The sequence below is a fragment of the Pristiophorus japonicus genome, chromosome 2 (assembly GCF_044704955.1).
Source record: "Pristiophorus japonicus isolate sPriJap1 chromosome 2, sPriJap1.hap1, whole genome shotgun sequence".
Lineage (NCBI taxonomy): Eukaryota > Metazoa > Chordata > Chondrichthyes > Pristiophoridae > Pristiophorus > Pristiophorus japonicus.
The window spans coordinates 66,975,254-66,999,927 of record NC_091978.1 but is presented as its reverse complement, the minus strand read 5'-3'; the positions used below and the strand labels follow the sequence as shown (position 1 = coordinate 66,999,927).

Below are 24,674 nucleotides of genomic sequence, written 5' to 3'. Positions count from 1 at the left end.
ATTCCAGTAAATTAGTTAAACATGATTTCCCCTTCATGAATCCATGTTGCGTCTGCTTGATTGCACTATTCCTATCTAGATGTCCCGCTATTTCTTCCTTAATGATAGCTTCAAGCATTTTCCCCACTACAGATGTTAAACTAACCGGCCTATAGTTACCTGCCTTTTGTCTGCCCCCTTTTTTAAACAGAGGCGTTAGATGAGCTGCTTTCCAATCCGCTGGTACCTCCCCAGAGTCCAGAGAATTTTGGTAGATTATAACCAATGCATCTGCTATAACTTCCGCCATCTCTTTTAATACCCTGGGATGCATTTCATTCAGACTAGGGGACTTGTCCACCTCGAGTCCCATTAGCCTATCCAGCACTACCCGTCTAGTGATAGTGATTATCCCCAGGTCCTCCCTTCCCACATTCCCGTGACCAGCAAGTTTACGCAAGTTTACTTTCATCATCTATCTTTCCTTTCTTTATTTCTTTTAGTCATTCTTTGCTGTGGTTTAAAATTTTCCCAATCTTCTAGTTTCCCACTAACCTTGGCCACCTTATATGCATTGGTTTTTAATTTGACACAATAAGATCATGGCTGATCATTCACCTCACTACCCCATTCCTGCTTTCTCTCCATACCCCTTGATCCCTTTAACCATAAGGACCATATCTGACTCGTTCTTGACTATATCCAATGAACTGGCATCAACAACTCTCTGTAGTAGAGAATTCCACAGGTTAACAGCTCTGAGTGAAGTAGTTTCTCCTCATCTCAGTCCTAAATGGAGTGTGGGAAATTGCACTCCGCTTCCATTGAGGGGTGGTAAGGCCAATTCTGCGGCGGGAGCAGGACTTCCACACTGGGGGCTAAAATTCCCTGCCCCAGAAGGTTACCGCCCCCAAGATGGGAGCCTTTGCGGGGAGGCAAAGAGAAGGTGAGGGGAGATGGGGGCGGGGGATGGAGGGGAGAGTGGTGGAGATGCGGGGCGGAGAAACCCATGGCGGGGGACAGGAGGGGCCACATTGCAGCGGAGGTCTGGGGGACGAAGTGTGTTGGAGGGGCGGGCCTGGGGGCTCTGCCTCGGTGTGGGGAGTGTTCAGAGTGGGGTGGACGGGTTGACTGCGCAGATGTCGGTTGGTGGATGTGATGTGGTTGGCATCGCGGGGGCATGGCTCCGGGGTGGCCGGGGCTGAGGGCTCGACATCCGGGAGTGTTCGGCATTTGGGAAGGATTCTGACGGGATGGGGCGGGTTGGGTGCGGGGGGAGTGTTCCCGGTGTTGGGTGCGTCCAGAGCCGGGGGGTGGCACGTTCTTGGGATGGGGGGTGGGCTGTTTGGGGCTGGAATTGGGAGAGACTTCTTCACTCGGGGAGTTGCTGGACTGTGGGGTTCCCTGCCGCGGAGAGTTGTTGATGCCAGTTCATTGGATGTGTTCAGGAGGGAGTTGGATGTGCTCCTTGCGGCCGGGGAGGTCGGGGGGGAGGTGCTGGGGTGGCTGATCAGCCATGAGCTTGTTGAATGGCAGTGCAGGCTTGAAGGGCCGAATGGCCTACTCCACCTATTTTCTATGTTTCAATGTTACCCCTTATCCTTAGACTGTGTCCACTAGTTCTGGACTGCTCCAATTTTGGAATATTCTTCCTGCATCTAACCTGTCCAGTCCCGTCAGAATTTTATGTTTCTATGAGATCCCTCTCATTTTTCTAAACTCCAGTGAATAAAGACCCAGTTGATCCAGTCTCTCCTCGGATGTCAGTCCAGCCATCCCGGGAATCAGTCTGGTGAACCTTTACTGCGCTCCCTCAATAGCAAGAACATTCTTCCTCTGATTTGGAGACCAAAATTGAACACACTATTCCAGGTGAGGCCTCACTAAGGCCCTGTACAACTGCAGTAACAACTCCCTGCTCCTAGACTCAAAACCCCTAGCTATGAAGGCCAACATACCATTTGCCGCCTTCAACACCTGCTGTACCTGCATGCCAACTTTCAATGACTGATGAACCATGACACCCAGGTCTCGTTGCACCTCCCCTTTTCTGAATCTGCCGCAATTCAGATAATATTCTGCCTTTGTGTTTTTGCCCCCAAAGTGGATAACCTCGCATTTATCCACATTATACTGCATGTGCCATGCTTTTGCCCACTCCAAGTCACCCTGCAGCCTCTTAGCGCCCTCCTCACAGCTCACACTGCCACCCAGTTTTGTCTCATCTGCAAACTTGGAGATATTACATTCAATTCCTTCATCCAAATCATTGATGTATATTGTAAATAGCTGGGGTCCCAGCACTGAGCCCTGCGGCACCCCACTAGTCACTGCCTGCAATTCTGAAAAGGACCCGTTTATCCCGACTCTCTGCTTCCTGTCTGCCAACCAGTTCTCTATCCACATCAGTACATTACCACTATTACCATGTGCTTGAATTTTGCACACACATCTCGTGTGAGACCTTGTCAAAAGCTTTTTGAAAGTCCAAATACACCACTTTCACTGGTTCTCCCTTGTCCACTCTACTAGTTACATCCTCAAAAAAAAGTCTAGAAGATTTGTCAAGCATGATTTCCCTTTCATAAATCCATGTTGACTTGGATCGATCCTGTCACTGCTTTCCAAATGCGTTGTTATTTCATCTTTTAATAATTGATTCCAACATTTTCACCACTAATGTCAGGCTAACCAGTCTATAATTACCTGTTTTCTCGCTCCCCTCCTTTTTTAAAAAGTGGTGTTATATTAGCTACCCTCCAGTCCATATGAACTGATCCAGATTCGAAAGACTCTTGGAAAATGATCCCTAATGCATCCAATATTTCTAGGGCCACTTCCTTAAGTACTCTGCGACTGTCTGGCCCCGGGGATTTATCGGCCTTCAATTCCATCAATTTCCCTAACACAATTTCCTGCCGAATAAGGATATCCTTCAGTTCCTCCTCCTCATTCGACCCTCTGTCCACTAGTACTTCTGGAAGGTTAATTGTGTCTTCCTTCGTGAAGACAGAACCAAAGTATTTGTTCAACTCGTCTGCCATTTCTTGGTTCCCCATTATAAATTCGCCTGAATCTGACTGCAAGGGACCTACGTTTGTCTTCACTAATCTTTTTCTCTTCACATATCTGTCGAAGCTTTTGCAGTCAGTTTTTATGTTCCCGGCAAGCTTCCTCTCATACTCTTATTTTCCCCCTCCTCATTAAACCCTTTGTCCTCCTCTGCTGAATTCTAAATTTCTCCCAGTCCTCAGGTTTGCTGCTTTTTCTGGCCAATTTATATGCCTCTTCCTTGAATTTAACACTATCCTTAATTTCCCTTGTTAGCCACGGTTGAGCCATCTTCCCCGTTTTATTTTTACTCCAGACCGGAATGTACAATTGTTGAAGTTCATCCATGTGATCTTTAAATGTTTGCCATTGCCTATCCACCGTCAACCCTTTAAGTATCATTCGCCAGTCTATTCTAGCCAATTCACGTCTCATACCACCGAAGTTACCTTTCCTTAAGTTCAGGACCCTAGTCTCTGAATTAACTGTTTCACTCTCCATCTTAATAAAGAATTCTACCATATTATGGTCACTCTTCCCCAAGGGGTCTCGCACAACAAGATTGCTAATTAGTCCTTTCTCATTACACATCATCCTGTCGAGGATGGCCAGCCCTCAAGTTGGTTCCTCGACATATTAGTCCAGAAAACCATCCCTAATACACTCCAGGAAATCCTCCTCCAATGCATTGCTACCAGTTTGGTTAGCCCAATCTATATGTAGATTAAAGTTGCCCATGATAACTGCTGTACCTTTATTGCATACATCCCTAATTTCTTGTTTGACGCTGTCCCCAACCTCACTACTACTGTTTTGTGGTCTGTACACAACTCCCATTAGTGTTTTCTGCCCTCGATGACGATAGTCAAGGTGCTCAGCGCCCTCCTGAATGCACTTCCTCCACTTAGGGCGGTCTTTGGCTAGGGTCTCCCAGGTGTCAGTGGGGATGTTGCATTTTATCAGGGAGGCTTTGAGGCTGTCCTTCTAATGTTTCCGCTGCCCACCTTTTGGCTCGTTTGCTGTGAAGGAGTTCCGAGTAGAGCGCTTGCTTTGGGAGTCTCGTGTGTGGCATGCAAACTATGTGGCCTGCCCAGCGGAACTGATCAAGTGTGGTCAGTGCTTCAAAGCTGGGGATGTTGGCCTGGTCGAGGGCGCTAATGTTGGTGCATCTGTCCTCCCAGGGGATTTGTAGGATCTTGCGGAGACATTGTTTGTGGTATTTCTCCAGCGACTTGAGGTGTCTACTGTACATGGTCCATGTTTCTGAGCCATACAGGAGGGCGGGTATTACTATAGCCCTGTAGACTGTGAGCTTGTTGGCAGTTTTGAGGGACTGGTCTTCAAACACACTTTTCCTCAGGCGGCCGAAGGCTGCACTGGTGCTCTGGAGACGGTGTTGTATCTCGTCATCAAAGCTTGCTCTTGTATCTCGGGAACCTCCTATCAATGGGAAGTGGTCCACGTTGTCCAGGGCCATGCCGTGGTTCTTGATTGGGGCACAGTGCTGTGCGGTACGGACAGGCTGGTCAGTGTGGTCCTTTGTGTTGCTGATGTTTAGCATGGCACCCATGCTTTCATACGCCTCAGTCGCAAATCAATGATAACAGTACCTCCAGGTTCCGTTTCCTCCTATTGGGTTGCATGTTTTTCAGGCGTTCCTAAGGTGCAGGGCATTGAGCTTGTTTTTGTGCCCTGTAACTATAGTTCTTAAAAAGAAAAGAAGAAACAAGTTGCCCTTTTCACGACTTTGGGATCTCCCAGGGTGCTTTACAGCCAGTGTACTTTTGAAGTGTGGTCACTGTTGTAATACAAGAAAGTGAGTGTGAATTAATGCAGGAAAATGGTTGTGAGTTGGGTATTCAATCGAGAGTTGAGTATTGCTTTCATCTGTTTCCTTTGCTAATTTCGTGCTCAGTGAATGTTGGTGATGAGAAATGGAATGCTTGCTTCTTTCAATCACACTATCAACATGAGGGGGTTGTCATAAAGATAGGTTAAGCAGGTTGGGCCTATACTCATTGGAATGTCGAAGACTTCGAGGTGATCTTTTTGAAACGTATAAGATTCTGAGGAGGCTTGACAGGGTAGATGCAGAGCGCTTGTTTCCCCTCGTAGGGGAATCGAGAACTAGGGGGAATAGTTTCAGAATAAGGGGTCACTCATTTAAAACGGAAATGAGAAGGAATTTATTCTGAGGGTTGAGTCTTTGGAATTCTCTACCTCAGAGCTGTGGAGACTAAGTCATTGAATATATTTAAGGTGGAGATACAGATTTTTGAAAGATAAGGGAGTCCAGGGTTATGGTGAGTAGGCGGGGAAGTGGAGTTGAGGCCAGGATCAGATAGCCCTAACCTTATTGAATAGCGGAACAGACTCTGGGCCAGATGGCCTAGTCCTGCTCCTATTTCTTATGTTAAGTCTTACGTTGTTCTTCCAGTAAATGCCTTTTATTGAAAATTTTACTTTGGCTATGTTTTACAGCATTCTATTTTTGTTCATGATTTCCGTGGGATGTATATTTATCTGCAGAGGTTGAACAATCTGGCTTGCAATGTTTCATTGATGTAATGGAAATTTGCTCAATTGCTTGAGGATTAGGAAGAAGTTTCAGTTTTTGACCTCGAGTAGTTTCGCATGTCATTGTTCACCTCCCTCTCACTCTAATCTATCAAATCCTATAATCATAAATTGCTCAATTAGATCACACCGTACTCTTCTATACAGGCTTAGTCTCTGCAACCTTAATTTAATCCTTTTAGCCCCAGTATCATTCTGGTGAATCTGAGCTGCACCCTGTCCAAAGCCAATATATCCTCCGAGGTATGGTGTCCAGAACTGAATGCAGTACTCCAGATATGGTCTGACTAGACTTTTATAAAACTGTAGCTCTGAAAACCGAGAAAATTGTCTACATGATCGCAACACTCTCAACCTTATTGTTGTGAAACAAATGGGTGCAGCACACCTGTTCTTTAAGTCTACTGTAACTTGGAGTTCATTCCTTGTACCTCGTATGTCCACAAAATTTGTAGACTGATGCTGTTCAATGTGTGTCACAGAATAGTTTGTTTAAATATCTGTGGTTTGTAATCTCTTGTTTCTATCATGTCTTCTTGCAAGTTACCAAGATTTGTGATGTATGGTTGCTACAATAGATTTGTTGTGTAAAGTTTCTGAAAATTGTGTGTGCTTATTTCTCCTTTCACACAATCTACATAACCATCAGAAAGAGTTAATGCAGCACCATCAAAAAGCCCAGGCAAGTAAGGTGACCCTTTTTCAACATTTGGCTTAAATTCTTCAGTTGGCTCACTGTTAAATTATCCATTCTAATCTGACAGGAAAATTTAGCCCAGTCTTCATATCATTTTCGGCGGGTTCTCGGCAGTACAGCTGTTTTTCTGCCCGGCAAAAGTTTCCCCTTTTTGTTTCTCAATGTTATTGCCCAAATCTAAAAACGCCCACCGGGACCAAACCGCCGTCGTGCACCGCCGAGAAAATCGGCAGGGCGTAAGTTTTGTCTCCACGAAAGTCCGTCCAGATCGCCGAGGGAATCGCCCTGTAAAAGCTGCTTAAACAGGATGGCAGGTGAGTACTCTGCTAAGAAAGGTAAGTTAAAGGTTCTTGATTTTTAAAAAAAAATTTAAATGGCGATTAGGTATAAAAGTGTCTTGGGAATGTTAACTTTTTTTTTAAGTGAAACATTTTTTTTTTTGAGTTTTCCCCCCTCCCTCGGCCCAACCACAGCCTCATACTAAATTTTTTAAAAACGCCCGTTTTACTTAACCGTCGAGAATAATGGTGCAAGATCCATTTTCTTGCCGGGCGATTAGTTTCAATTAGTTTTAACTTAAAAGTGGACATTTTCACCAGTGTTAATTAGCAAACGTTAGCGGTTTTCTGGGCAGGCATTGAGAGGCTCTCAAAAGTCTAGCCCTTAATCTTGAGGTTAACTTTTGAGCAGAGATTGTTTTTTTTTAAAAAATGCCTCAAAAGAATAAGTACCTGGAACAGGAGTTCCAAGTGTTTCACATTTGGTACTCTGCTATACTAGAGCAGGTGGGACGGTTTTGAACTGTAACTTTAAAAGAGCAAAGGTATTTGTAGTTCTTGTTGTCCACTATATGCAAGTTCTTATTATTTTAACTAGGTGACTCGCCTATTCTACGGCAGAGTGAAAAATATTGCTCATTGGCGTAGGTTCAATATGTTTGTCCCCAGGTTCTCAAGGAGAGCAGTCATTGAGAACTGAAGAAATGGGCTATTTTTCCAGGGTTTCAAGTTATGCATTGTAATGAAAAATAACAATGATATACCGATGCCATCCTTGTTGTATCATTGAGGTACAAATTAGTTGTTTAAATAATAGAAAGAAACAACTTGCATTCATCTAGCGCCTTTCATGATCCAACGACATCCAAATGCACTTTACAGCCAGTGAAGTATTTTTAAGTGTAGTTATTGTTGGAAGCATGGCAGCTGAATGGCACACAGCAAGCTCCCTGAAACTGCAATGTGATAATGACCAGATGATCTGTTTTGGTGATGTTGGTTGAGGGATAAATATTGGCGAGGACATTGGGGAGAACTCCCCCATTCTTCAAAATAGTGATGTGGGATTATTTACATCCACCCGAGAGGGCAGATGGGGTCTTAGCATAATCTCTCAGTCAAAAGACGACACCTCCGACAATGCAGCACTCCCTCTTATTCTTCCAGCACTACTGACATCTTGCTGATGATTCCACTCAGCATTCATCAAATTTGTGTTCATCTTGTGTTCATAACTTCCTGCCTTTTCGAATGCAATGACTGAATCTTGTAACTTGATGAAGCAGCGGAAATCTTGTTTCTTAGAATTCTTCATTTCTCCCCATCTCCGTATCCTCCTGCAGCCCTACAACCCTTCACCCTTCTATTGGCGGCTGTGCTTTCAACCATCTCGGCCCGAAGCTCTGGAATTTTCTCCCAAAACTCTTCTTCTTCTCCATACCCCTCTCATAAGAACATACCATAAGAATTAGGAACAGGAGTAGGCTATCTAGCCCCTCGAGCCTGCTCCGCCATTCAATAAGATCATGGCTGATCTGGCCGTGGACTCAGCTCCACTTACCCACCCTCTCCCCGGAACCCTTAATTCCCTTATTGGTTAAAAATCTATCTATCTGTGATTTGAATACATTCAATGAGCTAGCCTCAACTGCTTCCTTGGGCAGAGAATTCCACAGATTCACAACCCTCTGGGAGAAGAAATTTCTTCTCAACTCGGTTTTAAATTGGCTCTCCCGTATTTTGAGGCTGTGCCCCCTAGTTTTAGTCTCCCCTACCAGTGGAAACAACCTCTCTGCCTCTATCCTGTCTATCCCTTTCATGATTTTAAATGTTTCTATAAGATCACCCCTCATCCTTCTGAACTCCAACAAGTAAAGACCCAGTCTACTCAATCTATCATCATAAGGTAACCCCCTCATCTCCGGAATCAGCCGAGTGAATCATCTCTGTACCCCCTCCAAAGCTAGTATATCCTTCTTTAAGTAAGGTGACCAAAACTGCACGCAGTACTCCAGGTGCGGCCTTACCAATACCCTATACAGTTGCAGAAGGACCTCCCTGCTTTTGTACTCCATCCCTCTCACAATGAAGGCCAACATTCCATTCGCCTTCCTGATTACCTGCTGCACCTGGAAACTAACTTTTTGGGAAAGCTGTCGGCCAAAAAGAGTTTCATGCACAAGGACCCCCAGGTCCCTCTGCACCTCAGCATGTTGTAATTTCTCCCCATTCAAATAATATTCCCTTTTACTGTTTTTTTTTCCAAGGTGGATGACCTCACACTTTCCGACATTGTATTCCATCTGCCAAACCTGAGCCCATTTGCTTAACCTATCCAAATCTCTTTGCAGCCTCTCTGTGTCCTCTACACAACCCGCTTTCCCACTAATCTTAGTGTCATCTGCAAATTTTGTTACACTACACTCTGTCCCCTCTTCCAGGTCATCTATGTATATTGTAAACAGTTGTGGTCCCAGCACCGACCCCTGTGGCACACCACTAACCCCTGATTTCCAACCTGAAAAGGACCCATTGATCCCGACTCTCTGCTTTCTGTTCGCCAGCCAATTCTCTATCCATGCTAATACATTTCCTCTGACTCCGCGTACCTCTATCTTCTGCAGTAACCTTTTGTGTGGCACCTTATCGAATGCCTTTTGGAAATCTAAATACACCACATCCATCGGTACACCTCTATCCACCATGCTCGTTATATCCTCAAAGAATTCCAGTAAATTAGTTAAACATGATTTCCTCTTCATGAATCCATGCTGCGTCTGCTTGATTGCACTATTCCTATCTAGATGTCCCGCTATTTCTTCCTTAATAGTTTCAAGCATTTTCCCCACTACAGATGTTAAACTAACCGGCCTATAGTTACCTGCCTTTTGTCTGCCCCCTTTTTTAAACAGAGGTGTTAGATTAGCTGCTTTCCAATCCGCTGGTACCTCCCCAGAGTCCAGAGAATTTTGGTAGATTATAACCAATGCATCTGCTATAACTTCCACCATCTCGTTTAATATCCTGGGATGCATTTCATCAGGACCAGGGGACTTGTCTATCTTGAGTCCCATTAGCCTGTCCAGCACTACCCACCTAGTGATAGTGATTGTCTCAAGGTCCTCCCTTCTCACATTCCTGTGACCAGCAATTTTTGGCATGGTTTTTGTGTCTTCCACTGTGAAGACCGAAGCAAAATAATTGTTTAAGGTCTCAGCCATTTCCACATTTCCCATTATTAAATCCCCCTTCTCATCCTCTAAGGGACCAACATTTACTTTAGTCACTTTTTTCCGTTTTATATATCGGTAAAAGCTTTTACTATCTGTTTTTATGTTTTGTGCAAGTTTACCTTCGTAATCTAGCTTTCCTTTATTGCTTTTTTAGTCATTCTTTGCTGTTGTTTAAAATTTTCCCAATCCTCCAGTTTCCCACTAACCTTCCCACTATACGCATTGGTCTTTGATTTGATACTCTCCTTTATTTCCTTGGTTATCCACGGCTGGTTATCCCTTCTCTTACCGCCCTTCTTTTTCACTGGAATATATTTTTGTTGTGCTCTATGAAAGAGCTCCTTAAAAGTCCTCCACTGTTCCTCAATTGTGCCACCGTTTATTCTGTGCTTCCAGTCTACTTTAGCCAACTCTGCCCTCATCCCACTGTAGTCCCCTTTGTTTAAGCATAGTACGCTCGTTTGAGACACTACTTCCTCATCCTCAATCTGTATTACAAATTCAACCAGACTGTGATCACTCATTCCGAGAGGATCTTTTACTCGGAGATCGTTTACTATTCCTGTCTCATTACACAGGACCCATTCTAAGATGGCTTGTTGCCTTGTAGGTTCTGTAACATAGTGTTCTAAGAAACAATCCCGTATGCATTCTATGAATTCCTCCTCCAGGCTACCCCATGCGATTTGAGTTGACCAATCGATATGTAGGTTAAAATCCCCCATGACTACTGCCGTTTGTTTTTCACATGCCTCCATTATTCCCTTGATTATTGCCCGCCCCACCGTGAAGTTATTATTTGGGGGCCTGTAAACTATGCCCACCAGTGACTTTTTCCCGTTACTATCTCTAATCTCCACCCACAATGATTCCACATTTTGTTCATCAGAGCCAATATCGTCTCTCTCAACTGCCCTGATATCATCCTTTATTAACAGAGCTACCCCACCTTCTTTCCCTTCTTGTCTATCTTTCCGAATCGTCAGATACCCCTGTATGTTTAATTCCCAGTCTTGACCACCATGCCACCCTGCAACCATGTTTCTGTAATGGCCACCAAATCATACCCATTTGTAATGATTTGTGCCATCAACTCATTTACTTTACCTAAATGCACGCAGCATTCGAAATGGAGTGTTTTCATCCTAGTTTTTAAACCATGATTTTTAGTTTTGACCCCTCCTGCAGCCCCTTTATATTCAGTGGCCCTTTTTGTTTTTTGTCTTGGGTTTCTCTGCCCTCCACTTTTACTCATCTCCTTTCTGTCTTTTGCTTTTGTCTCCTTTTTGTTTCCCTCTGTCTCCCTGCATTGGTTCCCATCCCCCTGCCATATTAGTTTCACTCCTCCCCAACAGCACTAGCAAACACTACCCCGAGGACATTGGTTCCGGTCCTGCCCAGGTGCAGACCGTCCGGTCTGTACTGGTCCCACCTCCCCCAGAACCTGTTCCAATGCCCCAGGAATTTGAATCCCTCCCTGCTGCACCACTGCTCAAGCCACATATTCATCTGCGCTATCCTGCGATTCCTACTCTGACTAGCACGTGGCACTGATAGCAATCCCGAGATTACTACTTTTGAGGTCCTACTTTTTAATTTTGCTCCTAGCTCCTTAAATTCATCTCTAAGGACCTCATCCCTTTTTTTTTACCGATGTCGTTGGTACCAATGTGCACCACGACAACTGGCTGTTCTCCCTCCCTTTTTAGAATGTCCTGCACCTGCTCCGAGACATCCTTGTCCCTTGCACCAGGGAGGCAACATACCATCCTGGAGTCTCAGTTGCGGCCGCAGAAACGCCTATCTGTTCCCCTTACAATTGAATCCCCTATCACTATCGCTCTCCCACTCTCTTTCCTCCCCTCCTGTGCAACAGAGCCCGCCACGGTGCCATGAACTTGGCTGCTGCTGCCCTCCACTGATGAGTCATCCTCCTCAACAGTACTCAAAGCAGTGTATCTGTTTTGCAAGGGGATGACCGCATGGGACCCCTGCCCTACCTTCCTTGCACTGCTCTTCCTGCTGGTCTTCCATTCCCGAGCTGGCTGTGGACCCTTCACCTGCGGTAAGACCAACTCGCTACACGTGCTACTTACATCATTCTCAGCATCGTGGATGCTCCAGAGTGAATCCACCCTCAGCTCCAATTCCGCAAGCGGTCCGTCAGGAGCTGGAGGCGGATACACTTCCCGCACACGTAGTCGTCAGGGACACCGGAAGTGTCCCTGAGTTCCCACATGGTACAGGACGAGCATATTACGTGACCGAGCTCTCCTGCCATGACTTAACCCTTAGATACCCTTGAATTGGCAACAACAATGTTAACAGCTTACTTACTGATATAAAAAATGAAAAGAAAAGCTACTTGCCAATCACTTACCCCCTTGGCTGTGACATCACCTTTTGATTTCTTTCTACTTTTTTGCCTTCTCTCCCTGCTGCAGCTGCACCGGCTGGGCCTTTATAGGCCTCACCAACGCCACACGCTCCCGCCTCTAGGACTGCCGCTGGGCCTCTCCTCCTTCAAAGATCTCCATAAAGCCAGCCTTTTTAACCAAGCTTTCAGTCACCCCTCCGAATATTGCTTCCTTTTGGCTCAGTGTCAATTTTCACCTGATTACTTTCCTGTAAAGCACCTTGGGCCATTTTGCCATGTTAAAGGCACTATACAAATGCAAGTTGTTTAGTTTCTCTCTCTCTCTCTCTCCCTCTCTCTCTCTCTCTCTCTCTCTCTCTCTCTCCCCCCCTGCCACCATGTTCATAACTATCACCTTGCAGAGGCACCCACCCACCTTTTAATCTTTCTTAATCTGTAAACATTTTTGGCCTCAGTATCTCCTCTAAAGGAACTTCCAGAACCATTAATGCTGTCTCCCAAAAATTGAATTTCCTTTTTGTATCCTTTTAATTGCTCCACCATTGGCAGCTGTGCCCTCAGCTACCTGGGCTCTAAGCTCTGGAATTCCCTCTCCAAGCCTCTCCCCCTCTCTACCTCTGTATCTTCCTCAAGATGCTCCTTAAAACTAATGTCTGTAAGCTTGTAATGTTGTAGCTTCACACTGTGGATGTGGGCGTATTGTGTTACTGCAACTAAAGGTGACTAAATGAGTCAGCTGACCAGAAGCTTCTGAGACGCTTTCTGCCATTATAGAAAGTTGTGTGCTGTGCTCTGTGAAGCTATCACAAAAACCTAACTCTGACCACCTGTCCTAATAACTGAATGTGTGGCTCGGTGTCAAACTTTGTTTGATAATATTCCTGTGAAGCGCCTTCAGACATTTTACTACTTTTAAAAGTGCTATATAGTTTCTGCTTCTCCTTCACCTTCATCTCTGGCGTCCAACTCTGACCAATTCTTGAATATTGGTCCCATATCTGAGGAAGCTCTTCTACCTCTCCCACATTCCTAGACAATATACAAGAAAATGTCTCGATAATCTCTGTCCTTAACTTTTTTTTTTCTCTCAGCATCTCACTCACATGCACAACTCACGGGCACACATACTACCCCTTTCCTCTCTCGCACTGTCTTTCTCACCTTCCTATTGATCAATCTTGCTATGTTGCCAATGATCCTTTCATCCATTGGTGACCGATCACATACTGCATTTTTGACACAGTATTCTGGGGATCAAATTCTTTGCTTCTCTGCAATTTTCCTTTTTTCTTAAAAAAAAACAACTGTGAATCTGTGGTTTGGTGACAATTATGTTCCATTACCTATTTTCTTTAATATTTTTTAAAAATAAAACCAGGATGCACAGCAAGATGGTTGTAAAATGTACGAGACGAGTTACTGGCATTTAATGGTAGGTCCTGAGGTTTAGTAATATTGAGGATACTGCAAATTGGCAGAATTGAGAGGAGGTCCTGTGGTACTCTAACAATCTTGGTAGTCTGTCGTATCCATCAAAGACGTTGTGCTAATCATCAATGGCATGTGTCTTCAAGTGACTGTGCATCCAGAATTGGCCAATAGTCTCTTGCACACCGGACAAGGGAAGTTCGATGTGCCTGATGCTGACAGTACTGCCACCTGATGTCGTCTATCTCTAGTGTCCCGCAGGCGTTGACATCGGCTTTCTTCGAAGGTCTGGCAAGCAGTCCTCGTGAGGGTTCGCCACTGGATTTTATTAGCTGCTGTATTCTCGAGGTCCTTTGGTTGGATGCCACAATTCAGGTTAGCCTGAATGCAATCTTTATAGCGCTTGCGAGGGTGCCCCTGGTGTCTTCGGCCTTCACAGAGCTCGCCGTGAAGAAGCTGACGAGGGATCCTTGACTCATCCATGCGGATGACATGTCCAGTGCATCGGAACTGGGCTCGCATGATCATCACCTCCATGCTAGTTGATTGTGCCTCTCTCCAGAACCTCAAGGTTTGACACCCGGTCTTGCCAGCGTATGTGGAGTATATATCTGAGACTGCGCATGTGGAAAGCTTCCAGCTTTTTGGTGTGTCGCCTGTAGGGCGTCCAGGTCTCTCATTCATAAAGGAGAGATGAGAGAACGACTGCTCTATACACCGACAATTTAGTTGATAGTCGGATGTGGTGGCGACTCAACACCTTGGTGTGCAAGCAACCAACTGCCTGGCTGGCTTTGGATATCCTTGCATCAATCTCCTTGTCCAAGGACCCATCACTTGATATGGTGCTGCCAAGGTACTTGAAGCTGTCCACTATCTTTAGTTGTATACTGCCGATGGAGATTGTGGGAGCAGGTGCTGTGATGCCAGGGGCAGGGTGATAGAGAACCTCAGTTTTACTAAGGCTGATAGTTAGGCCAAACAGTTCTGTTGCCTCAGCAAATTTGTTGAGTATGAATTGTAGGTCACTCTCCTTGTGTGCCATGAGGGCGCAGTCGTCAACAAAGGGTGCATCTAGGATGAGTCGTTTCCGTACTTTGGTCTTTGCAGCAAGGCGGCGGAGGTCGAACAGCGAACCATCTAAATCGATATTTCAGGTCGACCCCAAACTCCAAGTCTTGTATGGCATAGCTCAAGACACAGGTAAAGAATAGGTTGAACAGAACTGGAGCGAGTACACAACCTTGTTTCACTCCATTTGAGATGGCAAATGGGGCCGTGGTTGTGCCGTCTGAGAGCACTTCACCTGTCATGTCACGAAACAGTTCGATGATGTGAACAAACTTCCTTGGGCACCCAAGTTTTGTCAAGATTGACCACAGCGCTGCTCTGTTGACAGTATCAAAAACCTTAGTGAGGTCAATAAATACAGCGTAGAGGTCCATATTCTGCTCAGTGCACTTCTCCTGCACTTGTCTGAGTGCAACGATCATGTCTGCTGTGCTCTGACCAGGTCAAAAGCCACATTGTGTTTCTGGAAGATTTGCTTGAGACACGAGCTGGGAGAAAGATCAAGATCTTCTTTGATAGGTTGCTAGGGTATGGAGTCAAGTGCTTCTTTCACTGTTGAAGGTCTATTAAGAAGATTGCTGAAATGTTCTCTCCACCTCTCATTTATGCCAGTCCTGTCTTTGATCGAAGTGCTGCCATCTGCTGAAAGGAGTGGACTGGTGCTGGGTTTTGATGGTCCATAGACTGACTTGATGGCGCTGAAGAACATCTTTGTATTGTGAGTTTCAGCATAATGTTCCACTTCCTCTGCTTTCGTCTGCCACCATTTATCTTGCATCTGGCGAAGGTGTCTCTGCTTTGTTCTGCATGTGTCTGTAGCAGTCCATCTTGGAAATTGAGGAAGGGTCATGTTGCCATTTTAGATATGCTTTTTTCTTTTCATCCAGCGTCTTGCAGACCTCAACGTTGTTTTCATCGAACCAGTCTTGGTGTACCTTCTTTTTAAGTCCAAGAGTTGTCTTTGCTGAGTCTGTCACCATCTGTTTGAGCTTTGTCCACTTCTGTGTGGGTTTGCCAGTGAGCGGTCCATGAGACATCAGCCTGTTATCGAGGTCATCTTGGAACTGCTCACGGTAGCACTGATGTTTCAGCCTAGCTGTGTTAAAGGCACTACTGCTCGGTTTTGGACGCTTGTGCTGAAGTGGAGCAATGTGCAGCTGGAGGATGGATCTGACTAGACGGTGATCTCTCCAGCATTCTGCTCCCCGCATGGCTCTTGTGATCTTTACATCCTTAATGTCTCGCCTTCTTACAATGACATGGTCTATCATGTGCCATTGCTTCGACCTGGGGTGCATCCAAGTTGTTTTGTACTTGTCAGTCTGCCTGAATAGAGTATTTGTGATAGTCAAGTCGTTCTCCGCGCACATACTCAAGAGGAGGAGGCCATTACTGTTTCATTTTCCTGTGCCGTGCTGTCCAATGACTCCCTTCAAGTGCTTGCTGTCTTTTCCAACTCGTGCGTTGAAATCACCCAGGATGATCAACTTGTCTCCAGCAGGTGTGGACCTGACCAGTCTGTCGAGATCTTCATAGAACCTCTCTTTCATCTCATCGGGGCTTGGAAAGGTGGGTGCATAAGCACTTGTAATGGTGACGCTTGACATTCAGGGGGAAACGCAGTTTCATAAGTCTTTCGTTAATCCCTTCAGGCAGATTCGGAAACTGTTGCATAAGAGAAGTCTTCGCTGCTATACCAACTTCGTGGATCCTGTCCCTCATTCTCTGCCTTGCCTTTCCAATAGAAGGTGTAGCCTCTATCTAGTTCACTCACTCAGCCCTCCTCTGCGAGTCTTGTCTCGCTCAGAGCTGCTATATCGATGTTATAATGCTGCAGCTCTCTTGCAATAAGGGCAGTCCTTCTTTCCGGTCTTGTAGTGTCAGCTCTATCTAAGAGTGTGCGAACGTTCCATTGTCCAAGAAGAAGTTTTCTTGTGTTATGAAGTTTTCGACTGTTGCTGTATTTTCGACCGCAGAATGGGTTGAACTGCCAGCCGCGGTATACTGGCCAGATGATAGAAGGGCAGGCAATATTTGCGACACCTTTTCTCGGCCCCTCCCTTGTAAAGGGTGAGCAGTGCTGTCCTAAAGAGGACTGCTCAGTCGCCTGGGGTGCTGCCGGGCTCCTGCTGCTCTGGATAGAGTCAAACAACCACTTGCTCACAGGCCACCTACGTGCAGGTTTGAGGCTACGACTCCCAGTGATCACCTCCACCTGTCACTTCGCCCCCTCCCCCATTGCTGCAGGACTTAGTGTGTTGTATGATGGTTGGCACAAACATGTGCCTCGATGCTTTCAAAGTTGGAAGGCCGGTGCACAGGGGCGATCCCACTCTCTCCTCCGCAGAAGCCGGGTTTCAGTGGCCCAAAATTGGTACAACTGAAGACTTCGTTGGCTACAGTGGATGGCCATGACCTCTTTCGTGCTCTGCCATGCCCTATGCACTCCACAGTGCATTGCTGTTCCATCTTCATGGCCGTTGGATCAGACTTGATCTCCTCCACCCAATCCACCGCATCAGACTTCACATGCTGGGGTGAGCAGGTCTCGACAAGTCACCGAGGGTAATACCCATCGGCTACCCCCATCTGGTTTAGCCTGCCTGTCGACGCAGTTTACCGGGGTGTGGCCGCTGCGCATGCTACAGCTACTTGGAGCCACAGATGAGAGTTGGATGCCCGGTGGGGACCAAGGCCGAGGCACTACTCCAAAGAGCATGACAAGTCCACTGTCCGAGGTGCTGCCCCTCCCAGACACCAACAATATATAAGCAACAAAAGACGGGTGTTGAAATAATTTCTTTCTCTTCTCCTCTCTCTCTCTCTCTCTCTCTCCTTTTTGTACATAACAGTTTAATAGCTTGTACCTTTTCATTTAAAAAGCTGTTCAGGTTCATTCTCCAGTTTGTTTTCAACACATCGAGAGAGAAAAACACTTCAAACTCCTCTTGCAGCTTGAGGAGTTGCTGCCAGGTGCATTGACACTCGCGCTGATGCAAGCTGGAAAATGCTGCCCCTGTTGCCACACTTGCTGAAGTGGAGTAAATTAGTGCATCACCTAATCAACTGAGAAATTTAGATACATTTATAAATTATTTAGCATAAATTTTATGAACAAATTCAGTGGGAGGAATATGCCAGATAAGTTGGGTAGAAGAAACCGAGCCAGAAACTTAAACTGTGAAAAGAAGCAAGTGTTACATGTGCAGGAAGTGCAAGAATTTTGCTAGAGAGGTGCTTTTGTCAGTCCAATCACATGAATGTGTTAACCGAACAGTATCAAAAATAAATCTTGTGAGGAAATGAGGCTTTTTGGGCAGCCAGAAACCATTCAACTGTGATCTAAAATCACTGGGGAATTGTGCTTTCGAAGGCATTTCTGCTTCCCTGGATGGAGTGAAAAGAGAGGCCTGATGGAGTCTGGGAAAGAGATCAGCAGGAAAGCTTCCAAACTGAAATTCACAACAAATTGAAGGAAACTGATATTAATTTGCCAATTGTTCAGTCTGGTCAAGGTTTCAAATAGCAGGAACACAAACTTGCAAATTCAAAAGTTAGCATGAAGTTGGTCTGATCTTTATTTCCAGGCAGAGATTTTGACAGTCGGGGCAGTAAATCCCTCTTGACTGTATAATGGGCTGGAGGCAACTAGATTTGAGGGATATGGTGAACAAGTGTGTTGGTCAGAATAAGTTAAAACAAAATTAATGAGTTTGTCCCAAAATTATTATGCCATCTTATGAATTTCTCATTACTTGAGTTTTTATGTGATTGCTGACTGGTCTGTCTCCACCTGTTGGCCTTCAGTTACTTTGCCATTGCATAACTTTTTTTTGGAGGGGGGGGCAGGCGGGAGGGAAGGGAGAGCTGAACAATGCATTGCCCTTTGATGGCTATTATGCTTCCATTTCACTTTTCCCCCTTTTTGGAAACTGTATGTTTGTGTCCCAGACTATTCATCAACATTAGCAAACTTGCACAAATTGCAGCAGTTGTCTCAAACAGGAACCGAATCAGCAAGATAACAACTTAAAAAATGGCAAGTATTGACTGATCCCAGGTTTTCATTAGATTCTAACGATAACAGCTGATAATATCTCTTGTACTGAAGGATGTGTTTTGAATCGTGTGACTCTTGATGTATCCAAGTTCTATGTAATGCTTAAGGTCGTCTTGTGTGTCTCATCTCCCAGTGGCAACCTTGCATCGATTAACATTTTGTCTAACTTGTTGGACCAACTATTCTGAACCAAATAGTGGAGAAAATGTGGAGAAAAGCAATGACGTACAAAATTGTTGTGATATTGCTTATAATAGCTCTTGTATTCCTAGCCTAGACTGAGTTGGGACTATGTATTCACAATATCGCTATATAATTCACAAGCTCGCATGGAGTAGCGCTTCCTCACTAAGTGCACTATTGCTTTTAACTTTCAACTATATGGAGTCCAATGAGAATTGTTATCTTTGTAGCGTGTCAGATAAATGCACACCGTTTGCCTCATCTGGGTAGATATAAGAAAGACAGACTTGGATTTATATAGCATCTTTCACAACCACCGGACATCTCAAAGCGCTTTACAGGCAACAAAGTACTTTGAGTATAGTCACTGTTGTCGTGTGGGAAACGCGGCAGTCAATTTGCACACAGCAAGCTCCCACATTGATTATAGGCAGTCCCTTGGAATCGAGGAAGACTTCACTGGTCCAGAACATAAAGAAGGGTAACTTTGAAGGTATGAGGCGTGAATTGGCTAGGATAGATTGGCGAATGATACTTAAGGGGTTGACTGTGGATGGACAATGGCAGACATTTGGAGACCGCATGGATGAATTACAACAATTGTACATCCCTGTCTGGCGTAAAAATAAGAAAGGGAAGGTGGCTCAACCGTGGCTATCAAGGGAAATCAGGGATAGTATTAAAGCCAAGGAAGTGGCACATAAATGGGCCAGAAATAGCAGTGAACCCGGGGACTGGGAGAAATTTAGAACTCAGCAGAGGAGGACAAAGGGTTTGATTAGGGCAGGGAAAAAAAAGAGTACGAGAGGAAGCTTGCAGGAAACATTAAGACGGACTGCAAATGCTACTCTAGATATGTAAAGACAAATGTAGGTCCCCTGCATTCAGAATCAGGGGAAGTCATAACGGGGAACAAAGAAATGGCAGACCAATTGAACAAGTACTTTGGTTCGGTATTCACTAAGGAGGACACAAACAACCTTCCGGATATAAAAGGGGTCAGAGGGTCTAGTAAGGAGGAGGAACTGAGGGAAATCTTTATTAGTCGGGAAATTGTGTTGGGGAAATTGATTGGATTGAAGGCCGATAAATCCCCAGGGCCTGATGGACTGCATCCCAGAATACTTAAGGAGGTGGCCTTGGAAATAGCGGATGCATTGACAGTCATTTTCCAACATTCCATTGACTCTGGATCAGTTCCTATCTAGTGGAGGGTAGCCAATGTAACCCCACTTTTTAAAAAAGGAGGGAGAGAAAACAGGGAATTATATACCGGTCAGCCTGACCTCAGTAGTGGGTAAAATGATGGAATCAATTATTAAGGATGTCATAGCAGCGCATTTGGAAAATGGTGACATGATAGGTCCAAGTCAGCATGCATTTGTGAAAGGGAAATCATGCTTAACAAATCTTCTGGAATTTTTTGAGAATGTTTCCAGTAGAGTGGACAAGGGAGAACCAGTTGATGTGGTGTATTTGGACTTTCAGAAGGCTTTCGACAAGGTCCCACTCAAGAGATTAATGTGCAAAGTCAAAGCACATGGGATTGGGGGTAGTGTGCTGACACAGATTGAGAACTGGTTGGCAGACAGGAAGCGAAGAGTAGGAGCAAATGGGTACTTTTCAGAATGGCAGACAGTGACTAGTGGGGTACCGCAAGGTCCTGTGCTGGGGCCCCAGCTGTTTACATTGTACATTAATGATTTAGACAAGGGGATTAAATGTAGTATCTCCAAATTTGCGGATGACAGTAAATTGGGTGGCAGTGTGAGCTGCGAGGAGGATGCTATGAGGCTGCAGAGTGACTTGGATAGGTTAGGTGAGTGGGCAAATGCATGGCAGATGAAGTATAATGTGGATAAATGTGAGGTTATCCACTTTGGTGGTAAAAACAGATAGACTATTATCTGAATGGTGACCGATTAGGAAAAGGGGAGGTACAACGAGACCTGGGTGTCATGGTACATCAGTCATTGAAGGTTGGCATACAGGTACAGCAGGCGTTTAAGAAAGCAAATGGCATGTTGGCCTTCATAGCGAGGGGATTTGAGTACAGGGGCAGGGAGGTGTTACTACAGTTGTACAGGGCCTTGGTGAGGCCACACCTGGAGTATTGTGTACAGTTTTGGTCTCCTAACTTGAGGAAGGACATTCTTGCTATTGAGGGAGTGCAGTGAAGGTTCCCAGAATGGCGGGATTGACCTATCAAGAAAGACTGGATCAACTGGGCTTTTATTCAGTGGAGTTCAGAAGAATGAGAGGGGGTCTCATAGAAACGTTTCAAATTCTGACGGGTTTAGACAGGTTAGATGCAGGGAGAATGTTCCCAATGTTGGGGAAGTCCAGAACCAGGGGTCACAGTCTAAGGATAAGGGGTAAGCCATTTCGGACCGAGATGAGGAGAAACTTCTTTACCCAGAGAGTGGTGAACCTGTGGAATTCTCTACCACAGAAAGTTGTTGAGGCCAAATCACTAAATATATTCAAAAAGGAGTTCGATATAGTCCTTACTACTAGGGGGAATCAAGGGGTATGGCGAGAAAGCAGGAAAGGGGTACTGAAGTTGCATGTTCAGCCATGAACTCATTGAATGGCGGTGCAGGCTCGAAGGGCCAAATGGCCTACTCCTGCACCTATTTTCTATGTTTCTATGTTAAAATGAGTCCTTAGGTGGCTGAACAGTCCAATACTAGAGCCACAGTGCCTGTCGCAGGTGGGACAGATAGTCGTTGAGGGAAGGGGTGGGTGGGACAGATTTGCCACACATTCTTTCCGCTGCCTGCGCTTGATTTCTGCATGCTCTCAGCGATGAGATTCGAGGTGCTCAGCGTCCTCCTGGATGCACTTTCTCCACTTCGGGTGGTCTTTGGCCAGGAACTCCCAGGTGTCAGTGGGGATGTCGCACTTTATCAGGGAGGCTTTGAGGGTGTCCTTGCAACGTTTCCTCTGTCCATCTTTGGCTCGTTTGCCGTGAAGGAGTTCTAAGTAGAGCGCTTGCTTTGGGAGTCTCGTATCTGGCATGCAGATAGTGTGGTCTGCCCAACGGAGCTGTTCAACTGTGGTCAGTGCTTAAATGCTGGGGATGTTGGCCTGGTCGAGGACGCTAATGTTGGTGCGTCTGTCCTCCCAGGGGATTTGTAGGATCTTGCGGAGACATCGTTGGTGGTATTTCTCTAGTGACTTGAGGTGTCTACTGTCCATGGTCCATGTTTCTGAGCCATACAGGAGGGCGGGTTTTACTACAGCCCTGTAGACCATGAGCTTAGTGGCAGATTTGAGGGCCTGGTCGTAGAACACTCTTTTCCTCAGGCGGCCGAAGGCTACACTGGCGCATTGGAGGCAGTGTTGAATCTCGTCATCAATGTCTGCTCTTGTTGATAAAAGGCTCCCGAGGTATGGGATATGGTCCACGTTGTCTAGGGCCGCGCCGTGATCTTGATGACTGGGTGGAACTGCTGTGTGGCGAGGACAGGCTGGTGGAGGACCTTTTGTCTTACGGATGTTTAACGTAAGGCCCAAGCTTTTGTATGCCTCAGTAAATACATCGACTGTGTCCTGGAGTTCAGCTTCTGTATCTGTGCAGATGCAGGCGTCGTCCGCTTACTGTGGCTCAACGACAGAGGTTGGGGTGGTCTTGGACCTGGCCTGGAGACGACGAAGGTTGAACAGGTTCCCACTGGTTCTGTAATTTAGTTCCACTCCAGCGTGGAACTTGTTGGCTGAGGTGGAGCATGGTAGCAAGGAAGATTGGGAAGAGGTTTGGGGCGATAACGCAGCCCTGTTTGACCCAAATCCGGACATGGTTTGGTTCGGTAATGGATCCGTTGGTAAGGATCACTGCCTACATGTCGTCGTGGAGCAGGCAGAGGATGTTGACGAAATTTTGGGGGCATCCGAAATGGAGGAGGTCACTCCATATAATGACCAGATGATCTGTTTTGTTGTTATGTTTGAGGGATAAATATTGACCAGGACTTGCGGGATAACTCCCCTGCTGTTGTTCGAAATAGTGCCATGGGATCTTTTACGTCGACCTGAGAGAGCAGTCAGGATCTCCTGATTAATGTCTCATCTGAAAGACAGCACATCCGACGGTGCAGCTCTCCCTCAGCACTGTCCTGGAGTGTCAGCCTAGATATATGTACTCAAATCTCTGGAGTGGGACTTAAACCCACAACCTTCTGACTCAGAGGCGAGTGTGCGACCCACTGAGCCACAGCTGACATGCTTCAGACAATTGCCGATGACTCGTAGGGCTGAACTTTCCTGAAGATTTCTACTCTTGGTCTAGTTTATCCAGCAATCTTCACAACTTGCTTTACCCCACAGTAGACTGAGTACAGTCATCAAGGCAAGCAGATGACTGTTTTAATGATGAGTTTACGACAATGCACTTTGTGGCAGTTTGGTTTATTGCCTGGTCTCTTGAAGGAAATGCTGCATAGAAACATAGAAATCTACAGCGCAGAAAGAGGCCATTTCAGCCCATCGTGTCCGCACCGGCTGACAAAGTGCCACATGGCCCTCGGTCAGCGGCCCTGAAAGTTGCATATAAACCTATGAACAATGACGGAAAGGCAAAGAGCATCTGGCCCAACCAGTCCGCCCCACACAACTGTGACACCCCCACCCGAAGCCATGCGATCTCCTGGGAGAGGCAAAAAAAAGATCAAAAAACCCAGGCCAATCGGGGGGAAAAAAATCTGGGAAAATTCCTCTCCGACCCATCCAAGCGATCAAAACTAGTCCAGGAGATCTGGCTGCATTTGATTCCCTGAAGTACTTATCATTTGTATATGCGGCAGCCAACAAGAGGTTATCCAGTCTAATCCCACTTACCAGCTCTAGGTCCGTAACCCTGCAGGTTACGGCACTTCAAGTGCCCATCCAAGTACCTTTTTAAATGAGGTGAGGGTTTCTACATCCACCACCCTTCCAGGCAGAGAGTTCCAGATCCCCACAACCCTCTGTGAAGAAGCTTCCCCTCAAATCACCTCTGAACCTTCCACCAACCACCTAAAAATTATGCCCCCTCATAATCGACCCACCAAGGGAAATAAGCCCTTGCTATCCACTTTATCCAGGCCCATCAGAATTTTATACACCTCAATGAGGTCTCCTCTCCGCCTCCTCTGTTCCAATGAGAACAAATCCAGCCTATCCAATGTGTCCTCATAGCTAAGATTCTCCATTCCAGGCAGCATCCTAGTAAAACTCATCTGCACCTTCTCTCCTGCAATCACATCTTTCCTATAATATGGTGACCAGAACTGCACGCAGAACTTCCAGCTGTGGCCTGACCAGAGTATTATACAATTTAAGCATAACCTCCCTGCTCTTGTATTCTATGCCTCGGCCAATAAAGGCAAGCATGGCATGTTGGCCTTCATAGCGAGAGGATTTGAGTATCGGAGCGAGAAGGTATTGCTGCAATTGTACAGGGCCTTGGTGAAACCACACCTTGAGTTCTAATCTGAGGAAGGACATTCTTGCTATTGAGGGAGTGCAGCGAAGGTACACCAGACTGATTCCCGGGATGGCAGGACTGACATATGAAGAAAGACTGGATCGACCATGCTTATATTCACTGGAATTTAGAAGAATGAGAGGGGATCTCATAGAAGTATATACAATTCTGACTGGATTGGACAGGTTAGATGCAGGAAGAATGTTCCCGATGTTGGGGAAGTCCAGAACCAGGGGTCACAGTCTAAGGATAAGGGGTAAGCCATCTAGGACC

General features: G+C 45.8%; 1 protein-coding gene across 2 annotated transcripts in view; it reads left to right on the top strand.

Annotated features, from left to right (window-relative positions):
• atp8b1 (ATPase phospholipid transporting 8B1) overlaps positions 1 to 24,674 on the top strand; it is a 195,392-nt gene that overhangs the window by 97,705 nt on the left and 73,013 nt on the right. The window lies entirely within an intron of this gene.